General features: G+C 38.8%; 1 protein-coding gene across 4 annotated transcripts in view; it reads left to right on the top strand.

The window, feature by feature from the left end:
* The window catches only part of NELL1 (neural EGFL like 1), a 298,289-nt gene that overhangs the window by 248,047 nt on the left and 33,984 nt on the right, over positions 1-16,258 (top strand). The window lies entirely within an intron of this gene.

Below are 16,258 nucleotides of genomic sequence, written 5' to 3' on the forward strand. Positions count from 1 at the left end.
TTGTTTTTACAGCGTCGAAGGGGCTAAAAACCAGAAAACCCTTGACAATCCTGAAAGTTGATTGAAGAGTTTCTGTAGAATGTGTTTTAGGAAGTGCATTGCATCAGACACGACTATATACTTTGTTTATAATCCAGTTTAGGGAGGATAAACAAGAAAAAATACGTTGAAAATCATATAATTCAAGCAAACTTTAATGGATTCCAGTTTTGAGTAGGTCAACCATAACAATCTATCTTAATTGTCATGTTGTTAATTCAAAACAGAATCTTTTTTTTGTGGTGCTGTTAAAATAGCACTAATATGATGGGCAATGACAATTTGTGGGCATGGAGATTTTTTCCTGATTGGAAACAACTGTTAACAACTGTTAAAGTATTTGTAAATATATGTTAAAAGGGTGGATATTACAGTTGTTTATCAACCTTAGTAATCAGCTATTTTATGAAATTTGCTGCAGCTGTTCCCCAAGACACTAGGCTCACACATTGTAAGGCAAGGGAGGAACCTGGCAAGACCTGGTGTAAACTCATCACAAGTCTTGGGTTCCTTTATATGAGTAAAGATCCTGAGAATTTGGCAAAGTCATCTCCAAGGACACAGCTGTCTTAAGACAGCCAGACAGAAGATTTTATTTCTTTGGGTTATTAAAAGCCAAGGTAAAGCCTCCTTAAAAGCCAAGTTTATGCTGGAAAGATGAAGTGATTGCTCTGTTATTAAGGGCTGACTTGGCTGTATATGGTTCCTCCTACTTAGAAAGAAAATCACATGCAGCCCCTTTAGTTGCACCTATATTCTTTGTCGATGTGTAAAACATGTGTAACACAGCTTATATGTGCCTGAGGTGATGTCTTTTAAGAACACCCAAGGCAGGAGTTCCAAAATTGCTTGTAGATGTTGGCAGATAATCACAGTATTCATGAATTCTCATTTACTTTTCTTCTATTTCCCTCTCAAAAATACCCAGTGTTGTTGTGAGCATTCTGTTACTTCCAGAAATTAATTTGAAAGTGAGATAATCTAATCTAAATTCAGCCTAACTGTAAATACTGCTAAAATATGCTTTCAGGACTAGCACAGCATTATATGTGTACTGTGGGGTGTAGGTCATTGCTTGTTTTCAGAAAACAAGGATGTCTGTGTCTAAATTGCACATTACTGATTCTAAACCACAATTTGTGATTTTTATGTACATTTGCTTTATGGAGATAAGTAAGAAAAAAACAACAACAAAAAAACAGCCTACATATTTCTGCATTTTCAATGTATTTTTTTGTGTTTCATAATAATGGATATCTGTGCTGAAACAACATATTCTAGATCTGTAGAATTATGCAGATGAGTCTGAGTAGCCCCCATGGGGAGGGATTCTTATAAAGTAGTAAAGAAGTGGAACAGAAATCATATTTTCATTATTCTAATTCTGTATTTTAATCTGTGGTTGGCACAGTCTTGTGCACGTGTGTACATTTAGAGTGGCTTAGGTGGGAGAGGATGCTTAGAAGAGAACATAAGGGCTGCACCCATCAAGTGAAAATACGTGAGGAGAAGAGGACTCATGGTATTTTTCATCTGGTCACTCTTGGTGCGTTGTTGCTGGGGGCAGCACCACTGGGTGCAGTGTTCATGTCATGATTTTTACAAGACCGGTGGCATTTTCCCAAAATGTTGTTTCTCTAATAGCACCTCTGTAGGAGTAGAGTCAGCTCTGCAAGAAGACAACTGATATGGTGCTGATATGGTGCAAAACAGTTTCTAGTTATGTATTTTACCTTCTCTCCGTGATTTATTATTTTACAGAGCTGTGGATAATTAGAATATAAAATTCCTTTAGATGATTGCATTAATTCCTTTCCTTTGGAGCTGAGGAAGGGTCTCTAATGCTTGAGAAATAGTAACCACATGGTGAAAATAATTGAGATGCTCTTGAATTTTTAATTTTTTTTTTCCTCTGCCTCTGGTTAGATGGATGTGGGTCATGGGTAGATAATGTAGAATAGCTAGTTCTATCCTTGTGATGCTTCATAGATTAAGCTTTTTATTTCATTGTTAATTTTCTCTGACAGCATCACAGCATTTAGATGTGAGGATTTCTAAATTTATGTACTGCAAATTTGGCTTCACATTGTAAATGTATTGGAACTGTAAGAATTATCAGGTGAATAATACTATGGAAATAATTTGGGATTTTTTAAAAACAAAGAACACCTATGTTGAACTTCTTACAGTAATTTAAAATTCAATACAAACCTCAACTTATTCATATTTTAAAAGAGAGTCTTTTCTCTAAAAAACAGTGAGTAGATGTGATTATTTGTTTTAGCAAAGGGCTTTAAAAATAAGAAAATCATCCACTGGTGTGAAACTGTCCTAATGCCTCTGGCTATGAATATATTATGGAGCTATATCTTTATAGAAAACATTTCCACCCTGTCATCTTCATTTAATTCAGTCATTTTCTGCTTTATTCATTTCACCTGGGTTAAATTTTGTTTACACTGTAATGCCATTTATGTTATTGAATGTGGTTCTCATAGGTCCCTCTGAGAGATACATATAGCTCCAGCCTGCAACCAGTCTTCCTGTTTGGTGTCTTCATTTCTGGAAACTGCTTGCATCAGAAGTATATAAATAATGGAGCTGGCAAGAATTTAATGTCATGGAAAATATGTCAGAAGCAAAGGCAGTTTGTGTGTGTATATCTTTGTATGACCTTTTAGACCCTCATACTGCACTGCCCATATTACTTTTTGCACAGAAACCAAGAGAACAGTTTGTACTGGAGATACTTCTGCAGGGAGTGTTCAAGGTTTGATAATTAAAAGGCGTGTGTTTCCTCTGATTAGCCTTTTCTTTGACTTCAAGCTATTTTGGCAGATTTTCTTACTCCACGTAATTTGCTCTTGACATCTATTATTACTTAGTCATGCTTTCAAATGCTATATATTGTTTCTAATATTACAATACAATATATAATTGACTTTCAAGACTTCTGAGAAGAATATAATTTTTCACAGAAAACAATGTAGTCTTGTGACTGCATATTTTTATGAGAGAAAAAAATACTTTCTTTCACATCTCTTGTTTCAGGGAATTCAGACAGTTGCTTGGGTTCACTTTATTTATTCTTCAGTATTTTGGAGACCTTTGTTTTGCTGTTTGGGTAGATCTGAGGTTTCTGACAGCAGAGTACCCGTGGAAATGGTTAGGACTGAATATGATGTATGCGAGTGGCAGGTAGACATCCCGCACACAGTTCTTGTCACCTGAGCCATCAGACTTCCTTGACACCCTTTCATGCCACATTTTGTACCTGTTGTTTTTGTCCACTGAGGGCAAATCCCAGCTGTCACTTCCCCATACATTGTTCAGTGTGACCTGTCTGAAGCAAGGCTTGAATAAATCTCTCTGCTCAAAAGGGGAGCAATTTTAAATCACCAGGCTGCAGAAAGGGTGGAACAAACTGTTGGATTGCAAATATAAAGATTCTTAACTTCTCTGCAGAAGAAAGCTCTTGTGACAGTCTTGTGACCTCTTCTTTCCACCATACTGATAGGGAAGAGTCTTTGTTGGTTGTTCAATTACTCTGATATAACAGGTGGATGAGTAACACTGAGGGGCAGTAAATTTCAGACATTTAATGTCACCCCTTATGTTCATTGAGGCCCATTACGATCTGTTCTGGGTTTTATGTGTGAGCAAGATATAACAGAGATCTAAGCAGAAGGGCCTCCACCTACAGACTAGCAGTGAGAATGCTCAAGTATTTTCTTGAAATCAAAACTGTGGGACATACTTGTCCAAAAACACGTACTGCTTTCTAAACCCCTGTTTTATTGTGTGAGAGATAGATGTTAGTAAATTATAACAGGATGCTGTGAGGAAGAAACTGTAGGAAATATATCAGTGGTTTGACTGCTGGAAGTCTGAGTAAGAACAGTAAGTTTGGAACTGTTCTCACTGTCCCAGTTCTTTGAAACAAGATTATGCACCTCCATGAGTATTGTGGCAGCTACTCCTCTGAAATGCTGTTTTTTCTTTGTTTTTCTGTTAATCCACAAAAACAGGCAAACAAACAAAAATGGGTTGTATAAAACCCTTTGATACGAGCATAAACTATAATTGTTCTTTCTTTTTTGCCTCTTCCTACTTTCCTCTGTGAGTATAGATGAAAAATGGTCACACTTCCAATTGAAATGAGACTATGAAATTTGCTCTGTCAACAGAGGTCTCTTAACCTCTATCCCTGTTTCTTCCTACTGCAAACTTTGTGCTAGATTTTATGGACATACCTGGAAATAGAGCATCTCATGAATCTGATGGCAGTCAGCTTCTATGTGAGAGTGGTGTTTGTGCAACTGAGAATTGGGAATTTCTCGGCTGTTGTTTGAAATTGTTCGCTTTATTGAAAGGAAGTTGTTGGTAGAGCTAGACATGGCTTTTCATGGAACTGACGACAACACAGTCTTTGTTGTGGCTCACTCTTCTGTGGGCTGTTGTCTTGGTGCAGAAAGACTGATTTGCCCAGAGAGGAAAGAAAACAGATGCTTTCTTCAGGTTTAGGAAAAACAATTGAATGTGTTGGTGTGTGACTGATAAAAGGAGGCTCCTAATCAGCTTTAAAGCACTCTGATTGACAGCTTTCAACTGTAGTGGAGCCTGCTTGGGGCTGCATGAAAAATGTTGTGATGATAACTCTCACTGACCTTTTTGCCTGATTTTATTTGTGCTTCATTCTTGGTAACCCAGGACATTTGAGTTATTTTTCATTCTCTCACCCACCTCCTCTGCCCTTGACCGTTGTTGTTAATCTCTGCAGCTAAACAGTAGATTTCTTTGGCATTTGTCTTATCTTACAGAATCACCATGGAAAGAGAAAAAAGGGAGCGAGACCTTAAATATTTTTAACAGACAGCTGAGCTAGAGTCTTAGAGTGTGTCAAATCCACATAATGCTCAGAGAATGCTACATGCACTTTAAAAAATACTAATTAGATGTGATCCTCCATGTGGGTTTGTGTGTCTGTTCTTAAAATGCAACAAGTAGTCTGATTGTGAAAGGGTAGAAAGAGGCTGCTTTGTGAAGACAGCTTCTTGTGCTCTGTGACTAAAATAAATAACGGCACTTTTGGGCTTGAGGTGCACATTATTTTGGTTGCTCATAGATCTCCTGCTGCTCAAGCACACTGGGAAACAAATACATTTCTTTAATAAAAAAATAAAACCCAGAGTTAGTTTTCTCAAAGCTTGTTTTGATCCTCTGCTGAGGATTATTGTGTGTTTCCCTGGCTGCCCCATGGTCTCCTGTTTTTTCCTTATCTGGTCTGAAACCATGTAACAGAGATGAAAAATGACCATATTGAGGAAATCTGTAGGTCCTGAGTTTCAGGAATCTTGCAAAGAAAAGAAGGCTGTATTTTGCCATATCAAATTATTCTGTCGTTGTTCATTAAATAATTTTTTTTGAGGAAGGAGAATAATCTCAGATTTATGGAAGGCCAAAACTTGAATCTCTTATTTATAAAAAAACCTTACATGTTTTTATATGTATACTATAAGATTATGCTGATTTGGTCTTTCTGTTCAAGGATATGAAACAAGAGTACTGGCTGTGCTAATCAAAAGACGTATGTAATCCTCTGAATATCAGATTATTTCTCCTGCTACCTTGAATTAAATATTTTGGCTGCTAAAATGTTATTATTCAGTTAATACTGTTGTTCTTGCTCATGGCAGGTATGGATGGAGTTCTTTTATGTATAGTTCTCTCACCTAGAACACACAGGGTGATTTAACCTTTTCTCTGAAACACTGTATTTTTCTTTTTTTGGAGACTTTTGAGCCTAGTGATGTCCTAAACAAACCACTTGAGCACCAGAAGAGCTAAAGAAATGGTAAAGAATGTGCTGCCTTTCCTGAGGTGGGCAGTTGTGCATTCGGTATCTTCTTTCCATCTGACTCACAGATCTGAAGGAAAGGTAACAGGTTGCTGCTCAGTATGGACCAACTGCTGAAGAAACAATCTGGAGAGTCGTGTGTGGGGTAGGCAGATTGGTGATAGCTCGGGTTCAAACCTCATCTGCTCCAGTGCTGGAGAAATACAAATACTCCCTTGGAAAACCATGGTCAACACAGGAAGTTTAGCTGAATGGTAGGATAATAAGCGTGCTAATAATAGTGGAGATTTGGCAGTACGTTTTGTCACTCTTTATATGTTATCTGCATATTTTTAGCTTGAAAATGCTATAGAATTTCAACAGAGTTTTGTGCACTCCATGCAGAATGCTCAGCCACTGACTAAACACAGTTTCAAGCCCCAGCTCGCCCCATTTCTGTTTCAAAGTGCCTTTCAGGCTCTCTATGTGAGCAGGCTGGGAGTCTCTGGGTGAGCTGGACAGAAATTCAGTCCTGAGCAAGCGGTAGAGAAAGGGCAGAGCTGCTTTCTGGGTAGGTTACAAAGCTTATGTTCCACAGGTCCGACCTGGTCTGAGGCTTGGAATGTTGCACAATATTTTTATTCTGTTAATTACAAGAATTTGTGTCAGTTCTGATTTTGTGAGTATTTCAAAACTGTCTGCATTGAACAATGTGTTGACACATTTTGGATGTCAAAGATGAGCAAGGTCAGAAGTGCTGCTTCTTTACAGAAGAATGCAGTGCTGTCATTACTGCTGTTAAAAATCAGTATCTCCACAAGGTTCCCTACATCCAATTCTGGTATGACCAGTTGCCTATGGAAACACTTCATGAAAGCTGACCTTCCCAATCCTTTGATCTTGCCAGATCTCTTGGGAAAATCAGGGCTTTTTTTACTGTCATTTAGGATTATGTTTAGGCTGAAGGAAAATGTAGTTCTGTTTACAAAATCAACGTGGAGAGATATGATAGAAATTCAGCTGTTAATTCATATGAGAGCACTGTTCATTCGCATGAAAAAGTTTTTTAGAAAATGTCTTGTGATTAAAAGGCAATGATTATATTCAAATTCAAAATACCACCCCGCAGCATGTACGTTTTGACAAGGTTTATGAGTCTTACTTCTGAAAGCACACTAATGCATAACCTTCAGAGGTGATTTATGATGATTTTTAGGAGACTATGTAATGCTGTAAAAGGACGAGGTGAAGAGAGAACCATATCCAATTTAGAAGTGATTAAAATAAGGCTATGCAGGAGCCTCATTTTCAATATGTTCAGTTCACTTCATGAAGAGTAGGAGGCATGAATGCTGGCAATATCCCGAGTTCCTGAATGAATTTTCCTGGTCCTAGAGATCTGCAGATTAGCCACTTAGTATTGCTGCATATGTTGCTTTAAAAATCTAAATAAGTACCTGTGTCATAATTTGGAGTGGAAGTAGTTACAGACTGTGACTGACACTTCTATTAAAACCCTCTGGTTTTCAGGGTCCATTTCATAGCCATAAAAATCACTTGACATTCAAGGTTTCTGCCTGAGAGCTCTTTTTTCTTTCCCTAATACAAAAGTCCAAAATACGTACTTTGCTGTTTTTTACCTCCATAATAAAAGAAGAAATTATATTGGTTTTGAAGGTATCACCTGCTCATATACAAACCGCTGCCAAGTTGTAACCAGAAATTTTGATGGTTTGATCATAACAGTGTTTCTTCTTTTATAGGAGCAGCCCCAATAACTGGTTATGCTTCAGGCTTGGCTTACACTGAATTTTCTCTCTGTCTCCTGTAAGGCCAGCCCAGCTGGAAGGTGACACCTGAAAAGGGTTGGCTTCTTTGCCCTGCAGAGAGCCACTCTGTGGGTCAGCTGGTCTTGGTGCTGTTCTGGGGAGGTGGGAGCACTCCTCCTGTTCCCCTCCCATGAGCAGAGCTGGGGCTCCATTGCAGTCCAGCCAAGAACCACAGCAGGATTGGTCCTCCCCACCATTCCCCTGTGGAGAGGCAGTGGCATTTCACAGCCAAGTGAGGCATCTGTTGCCTCTCTGAGATGGGAGGGAGGGGGAAGAATTCTGAATTTCCCTTCTGGCAGTGCTTAGAAGAGACAAATAATAGTAGGGAAGCAGCAAGAGGCGTTTCCTAGGCCTCCTCTCACAAAACACATCCTTTTCAGCCAGCCTGGGACTGCTCGGCAGGCATAGTATGGCTTGAGGGCTTGCACTGGGAAACCATAGAATGGTTTGGGTTGGAGGGGGCCTTTAAAGCTCATCTAGTTCAAACCCCCTGCAATGAGCAGGGACATCTTCAACTAGATCAGGTTGCTCAAGGCCCTGTCCCATCTGACCTTGAGTGTTTCCAGGGATGGGGCATCTACCACCTCTCTGGGCAACCTCTTCTAGTGTTTTGCTATCCTCAGCATAAAAAATCTTTTCCCTATATCTAATCTAAATTGACCCTTTTTTAGTTTAAAACTATTACTCCTTGTCCTATCACAACAGGCTTCTCCCCATCTTTCTCACGGGCCCCCCGCAAGTATTGAAAAGCCACAACAAGATCTTCCAGGAGGCTTTTCTTCTCCAGGCTGAACAACCCCTGCTCTCAAGTGTTCCTCATAGGAGAGGTGATGAGAAAGGGCATAAACTCATGCTTAACACCACCTTTGCAGGTGCTGCACTCCAAAAACCAAATTGAGAAATGTAGGTGGTGGTATGGGGGATGGATTTCTTTGTTACCTTCTTCCACACTGCCTCTGTGTTGGCCAGGTTTGTTGTTAAAATTTACTCTCTTATCTGATCTTTCTCACTCACTGCTACTCATGTACAAGAGCTTGTGTTTCTTTCCACCACAATATCACCTGCTAGCTAAAAGTATTTTTGGAAATTCATTAAAAATGTAAATGGAATATGCTTGTGTTATTTTAGTTATGAATCAGATGTTATCTAGGAGTTAACAGACAGCTTTCCAGACAATAACAGGGCTGTCAGTTTCTTCAGTGAAAATGTCATGGTGATATCCCTCAATATCTTGTGATGTAATTTATATATTCCATTTTATGTATGTGTGGTTTGTGGCATTTGGCATTTAATACTCTTAAAATTGCTATTTACCGCATAAAAAATGTAGAGAACTGCCTTAAAATGGGATCAAACATATTGCTGCCTTTGAGGGAAAGAATTTGATTTTATTCTGATCAAACTGGTTTTACCCTTCTGTAGCTGTGTTGAGTTAGCTGACAGTAATGAATTAGAGTGGAGTACATTTTCTTGGAATCCGTGACTAATTTTTTTCATTCTTCTATTGATGTTTCTCCTTGGCACAATTAATACTTCATCTGTGAACCTGGCTGAACAAAGTGTCACCCTCTGCTCAGGAGATTTTTGAGATCCTCATTCTAGGGAGCTGGCAAACTCTTAATTCTCTGAGGTAGAGCTCTTTAATGGGATAGTTCTTCAGCAAAATTCCAGATACCTTGTGATCTGTGAGACACCTTGGGAAAACCAAGGTAAGAAGCTGAAGTAGAGAAGAATCCTGCCAAGCTGGCTGTGGTAGGCTACTGAGTTATTGCCAGAAAGAGGATTAGGAAGGCTTTTAAAAGTATCAAACTGTGCTTAAATTCATAATAGAATATATAAATGTATCTCCTAGTGGGCCAGAAAGAATTTTAAACACAGTATCTGGGGCATTTGGCTCCTCCTTTTCTTCGATGCCAAGATCTGAATTCAGGAATTCCTATTGCTTCTATTTCCTCCCCAATTAGCTGCATTTACCAGAACACAAAAGTAATGAGAGATGTGGAAGAAAATTAGTATTTTCTCGCTCCCTGAGTTTGCTGAAGTCAGTAACAGAATAGGAACTTGAGACCTAATATCTTAAATCTGCGTTGCTGTAATTTAAGCATACTACTTCAGTTCTCTTCAAAATTAAGACGTATTTTTGTATCTTCAGTTTATATTCACCTGTATATTCTTTTCCTCCAGTATTCCCTTGAATCCATGTTTTCTAGACCTCTCATCATTCTTGCTATCCTCTCCTCTGGATCTTCAGTTGATCCACATTGCCATTAAGCTTGTTACCTGCTCTTTGGTGGACATAATACTGTAGGTAAGACCCTCTCAGGAATGTGAACATCAGGAGAGGATACACAGTGCTTTTGTCCATTCCTTCCAAGGTGGTGATGGCTTTGATTTCATTCTGGTATGGCATCACACTCAGGCTGTGATCTGCTCCAGGTCTTGCACTGCTGCATAGTTCTCTCGGCATAGATGGTCAGGGAAGAGGAGCTGGGCCAGGAAAAATGTTCAAGGTAGAACAGCCTGAGCACAATGACTCGACTCTATTTCATCTCTATTAATTTCTTGAAAATTGGCCTGCATTATTTACCCACTTTCTGCTAAATAAATCAGAATATTTCTGTATGACACTGCTGCTCAGCAGTCCTCTTAACGAGCATTGTGAAATGATCATTTGTAACCCTGAGCCCTGAACTTCCATTAATTTCAGTAGTCAGAGGTACCTCTGATTAAATGAGCTGTTTCCAGGAGAATAAATCTCTGTGCACACATAGAATAATTGACAACACACCAAGATTTCATGTATGCCTATTCCAATTGTAAGGGTCCAGTATAATTTTGTATCTGTTTGTAAACTTAGGAGTAGCACTGGAAACCTCTGCAAATGTTTCCCATTTTCAATGTGAAACAGCTTTTACAAACCCTTGAAAACATTAAAATAATGCTAAAAAATAAATGAAGCATTATTTGACCTGAAGCATGGTGTTTCACTTTCCAATGTTGCAAACAACTAAAAAGCCTAGTTATTTTGACCCACTCTATTTAAAATGTTAATTGTGTAATATAAAGTTTAAAGATCTTCTGCCATTGCTAATCTCAATCTTCATTTCTCTTCTTAATTGCACATTTGAACAAGAAATCGTAATGTTTTTAAATTAGCTCTTACAATCTATTGGGCCTTATGTGAAGGAGAAGGTAGTTACTTGGAGGCAATGAGGTTTATATCTGGCTGGATCTGGCTGGTTCCCAGCAGTATCGCAGGAGAAGTTGCACGTACAACAAACATTTTTGAAAAATACATGTGGAATCTTCATTAGTTTTCCTTTCCTCAGTCCTTCCTGTCTAAAGAAGCCTATGTTTTGTAGTCAAAGTGCTGTCTGGCTGGTCTGGGAAGAAGCAAGTGTTCTTGGTACGTGGTGGCAAGGATTTGATAACAAAGAATAAAACTACAATGTAAATCAGGCAAGTTCAGTTTAGACAGGAAAGGGAAAATGGCTCAGGGTTTGCCATGTGGTATCTACTATCATGAAGAATAAACAGTGTTGTCTCCTTTAGAATTTTATTGTATATTAACAAATATTATTAATAAAATAATGTCTCTAGCATTTTATAACTGCATAAGGAGCATTCAGATGATCTAATTTAGTTCCCACTTACCATGGGAGACTCTGTCACATAGTCATTTTTATGGATTTGTCAGATCTGTCCTAAAAATAGCTATTTCTTTAAAAGTAAAAAGTTACTATTTTGCTCCTCAGTCTGCAATGATATTTCAGACATTACTTTCTTATGCCTAGGAGTCTTCCACTGATTTCCATTCAAGACTTATTCCTGACAGGTAATACTCACTTGTATTGGTGTTCTGCCACTTGTATTCTTCCTCTTAAATGAAAAAAAAACCCCTTTTTATAACTTGTCCTAATGAGTTTACATAAAGGAATAATATCTCCTCTTGGCTTTGAATGTGCCAGGCAAAATAAGTGAGGAGCACTACTTTCCATAAAATAGCTTGTTGTATGTCCTAGTGCCTCTCTTCAGTTCTTGCCTTTTTTTTTTTCTAATTCTTGAGCAGAGTTAGAGAAGAATTGTATTGAGATAAGCATCACTGTGGCTTGTTTCATGGCCTTAATAGTTTTATGTTTTTGTTACAAATGCTTCTGTAGATAAATTCTAGATAGCTTTTGCCTTTTTCAACAAAGCTAATCTTCCTTATCCTATCATCCTCTGATTAACATGGTCTTCATCCTCCCCAATAATTTCTCACTGGTAATTTCCCAACTTTTAGTAGAAATGCTTATTATTACTAGGCTCTCAAGCAGAATCACAAAGCACATATATCACTACTTTTCATTCCATTTTAATTAGCCAAGACTTTTCCCTCCTTTCAGAATGAAATTCTGGCATTTCCTGGCATTGGCAGAGTTATACCAGTCATACCCACCAAAGCTGTTCCGCCTTTTTTGTGTCTTTGGTAAAAATACGAGATGAGCTCCAAGATAAATGTTTAAAGACATTACCTTTCCCAGTTCTCATTGTTTTTATCAGTAAGCTGCCATGAACTTTAAGGATACTGTTACTCTGATTTTTTTGCTGAGTATACTGAGATGGCGTAGTTGGAAAAGCGTGGCTCTCTTGTAATGAGGCGGTGAAGAAGTAAAGTTAGATGTCCTACTGTGTAGTCCCTCATTTCATTCTGTAATTGTATGTCTGTGAATGCTCCTGTTTTCACAGGTAGAATGTCCTGGAGGCCCTAAGTTCTGCTTCTGTATGTATCCAATTTATCTACCTTATCAGGGATGCCCAGCCCTGCACTTCATGCCGAAGCCATTGTAACTAGAACTCCAGAATAAGCTTTATTGAGACCCAAGAGTGCTCCAAGAATCCTGCCCTGGAGTTGGGCTCTGGGAAATACACCCTTGACCCAGCTGTAGCTGCTGCTTTTGATGAGAGACATTAGGCAGAGCATTTCCGTTTGTGGTGGTGCGTGGCTTACAGAGTGGCTGTTAATATTTTTAATCTCAAATTTTTGATGTAGAATGACTACCTGTGCTGGAGGTGTGGCACATCTCCCCTCCTCCCAGGGAAAGGTCTGAGGGAAGGTCCCTTTTAAGGTCTGCTGATGTTGGTGTTCCACTCTGAAGAAACCAGTGAAGGTTGGTTTGCCCAGAGTGATAAACATGGACGTCGATTCCTCGGAGGGTGGTTGGGTGCCTCTGCTGGCCTCCAGTAGCAGTAACTGTTTAATCCAGGGATGGCTACACCTCCGTGTCTCTCACTGCTCATCTCTCCCTGTCTCTCGTGTGCTGCCTGAGGATTGAGAGTGATGCTCCTTTCCCCACCCCCAAATAGTCTTTGCAGGATACAAATTCAAACAATATGTCCATCATTACCAGGAGATCAGTGGCACAGCCAGCAGTAGGACTCGAGCACCAGAATGCTTTCTTTTTTTGCTTTTTCTCGTTTTTAAAAAGTTGGCAAAATGCAGTGGGCTGGAGAAGGAGGGCAAGGGTGTTCCTAGTTACCTCAAAGTATTGTCCTTTCTGTGTGGATGGATGAGCTTGTGGCTGTTGGAGCTGCAGGAGTGAGGCATGGAACAGCCTTCAAAGAAAGTTTTACAAGTAGGCTCATTTCAGAGTTGAAATTTGTTATTTATTAGAAATACTAATATATGGAAATACATCTTTATAATGATAGGCTCTTTGGGACTGGTCTGAACTGTTATCATCATTTCACACACGCTTGTTGTAACTTCACCATTTGTTCTCATTTTCTCTTTTCTCTTTCTGGCCACCTTGCTTCCATCTCTTTGCTTCTCAAGAGATTAAAGGGCCAAAATGCTGCTCCCTAAACTTATTTCATTATCCACAGAAAGTTTCACAGTATAATTATAATGCAAATAGGAAATTACTTACATTTTGAAAAGACAAGGCATTTAATTTAGTACCAAATAGCAGGAATGAAAGGTACTCTCTTTTCTATCTATGAAATTGCCCAGTCTTTTCTGGATTACAAATTTTGTTCAGGTTGCTTAATAGAGTTTCAAGTTGTATATTAATTATTACGCATGATCCAAACTGTCACATTTACGAAGTGTTGCTGCAGTGGTGTAATTGAATGTCTACTGTCAGGAAATAAATTCATAGACACTATAGATTTTAGTCCTGACTAGGCCACTAACTTAAGTGACTGGAGGTGCTTCCCTCATCGCTCCAGGCTCATTTTTCTCTGTCTGTGAAACGTATATTATGGCAAGTACCTATAATATCTGAGGTGAATGATGAGTTCTTGATGCAGCTAAGAAGTTGGAATTCACTTTTAGAGAAAATACTAGTGTGTCAAAAGCTAAGTTTTGGTATGTTTTGAAGTATTTTGTCCTGTGAATCTGAAAATACTTCCAGAAATTCTTCAGGAATGGGGATATTAAAATTTCATCTTCAGTATTGCTGTTGATATATTATTTCTTTCTTCTCTTGTTGGCTTTTCATGGCTTAACAGTGGTACTAGTGTGTATATTAGTGTTAAGCCATTAAATTATACTATACATTGGAGAAACTGTAACAAGTAGCAACAGCCTAAGAACTAAGCAACTATCTTAAGAAACTGAAATTAATTAAAATCCTTTATGTCTGCACAAAGACTCCATACTGTGTTAAGAAGTAATATTAAAAAAAGAAAAACATGAAAGTTTAAAATCATCATAAAATAAATTTTCAAAAGGTAATGATGAAATATATGATTTATCAATTTTTTTTAATGTAAGCAAAAATGGCATTTGACAACTAGTGCTTCAGAATATGGATCAGTTATTTTCTGACGTTCTTCAGATATATTTTCAATATGCTATTGAAATAGACAGCTGTTTTTCTGTCCTTGTGCTAATGTATATCAGTAAGTTGTCTCTAACTATCAATATAGTAAATGGTAAGCAATTATAAATCAATGGAGACCACAAGCTTTAGAGATGAACTGTGCAGAAGTAGAGAAAAAAGATAAGTAATAGCATTATGATGTTCAAGAAGCAGAATTTTATGAGCTGTAGAACCAAAGGGGATGTTTAAAACCAGAAGAAAAATAATACGGTGTTTTGCTCAAAAGGGTAGTGTAGACAAATAAGAAGGTGGTGAATAATGAGAACAATAATTAATGGGAATCTGAGCAATCCAGCTGATTAATTGCATGTGAAAGTCTATTCAGTTTTCTTGGAAATGATAAAAACTGTTTCAAGTTAGAAGGATAAACTGTCAACTTTATCTTTGTTTCTCAGCAGCTTCAGAGTGGGTCTTCTGTAGAGCTAAAACAAGAATGCATTCTGCTATCCCTCACTTCTAGTCATGTGTTGGAACTATGTAGCAGAACTAAAAAATTAAGAGAATTATTATTATATTGGATTTGTTTTTAATAAAATTTTCAAGACTGTGAAGCCTGAAATTGACTTTCTAATCTTTTGCACAGGGAAAAAAAATGAGATTTCAAAGAGATTTGAGTGTAGTGGGTTGACCCTGGCTGGATATTAGGCACCCACCAGGTCACAGAATATTCTGAGTTGGAAGGGACCCATAAGGTTCACCAAGTCCAGCTGTAAAGTGAATGGCCCACACAGGGATTGAACCCACAACCGTGGTGTTACCAGCACCCTACTCTGACCAGTGGAGCTCATCTCAGAGTCAAAGCCTCTTTCTTGCTCCCCTCCACAGCTGGATAGGGGAGAGAAAATATAATGAAGGATTCATGACTTGAGATAAAGACAGGGAGAGATCACTCACCAAGTACCAGCACTAGCAAAACAAGCTGTAATTAGAGAACTTCATTGAGTGTATTACTAATAAAATCAGAGCAGGATCCAGCCACATCCATCTAGGAGCCTCCAGGGACTGGCTCTGCCAGACATGGGGGAAGCCTCTGGCAGCTTCTCACAGAAGCCACCCCTGTAGCTCCGCCGCTACCAAAACCTGGCCATGCAAACCCAATTCAACACATTTGGAAATTGTTCTCCCTGGAGATCCAAGGCTGACACATATTCAGTTGAATGTTTTGATTTCCCTTCCTACACATCCCAGTGTAGCTGAATATGTGTCCTGTTCTAGAGTCCTGATGGGAAGGCTAATTGACCCCCTGATCTGGGAAGGGCTGGGAAGAAGTTCAGTGTTCTGGGAGGGATGTGCTCTCTTCCCTTACAGATGCAGGAGCTGCTCTTTGTGCTGGGGAGCAGAGCCAGGTCTCTGCTACCCAGTGGGGGAACTGGGGATCCCCGTTTTTATGTCAGCTTCTGGAAGTACCTGTTTTGGAACGAGATCAGGTATGATTTGATGTTAACCTGTGGAGACGCAATTTACCAGGGGTAGAAGATAGTTCTGTGGACTTGTTCTGATGGACATATCTTGTCACAGGCTTCAGGCCAGTTCTTCATGCACCAGTTCTTGTCTTCTTTAATGTTTGGCAGAGGATGAGAATGTCCCTCAACTCTAATTTAATCAGAAGGCACCTGAGTGATATTCTTTAGCCCTGTCATTGTTCCCCTGCACATTGTTCTCTGATGGACACACCAAAAACCCCTCCA

Source organism: Aphelocoma coerulescens, chromosome 5 (genome assembly GCF_041296385.1).
Source record: "Aphelocoma coerulescens isolate FSJ_1873_10779 chromosome 5, UR_Acoe_1.0, whole genome shotgun sequence".
Taxonomy (NCBI): Eukaryota; Metazoa; Chordata; class Aves; order Passeriformes; family Corvidae; genus Aphelocoma; species Aphelocoma coerulescens.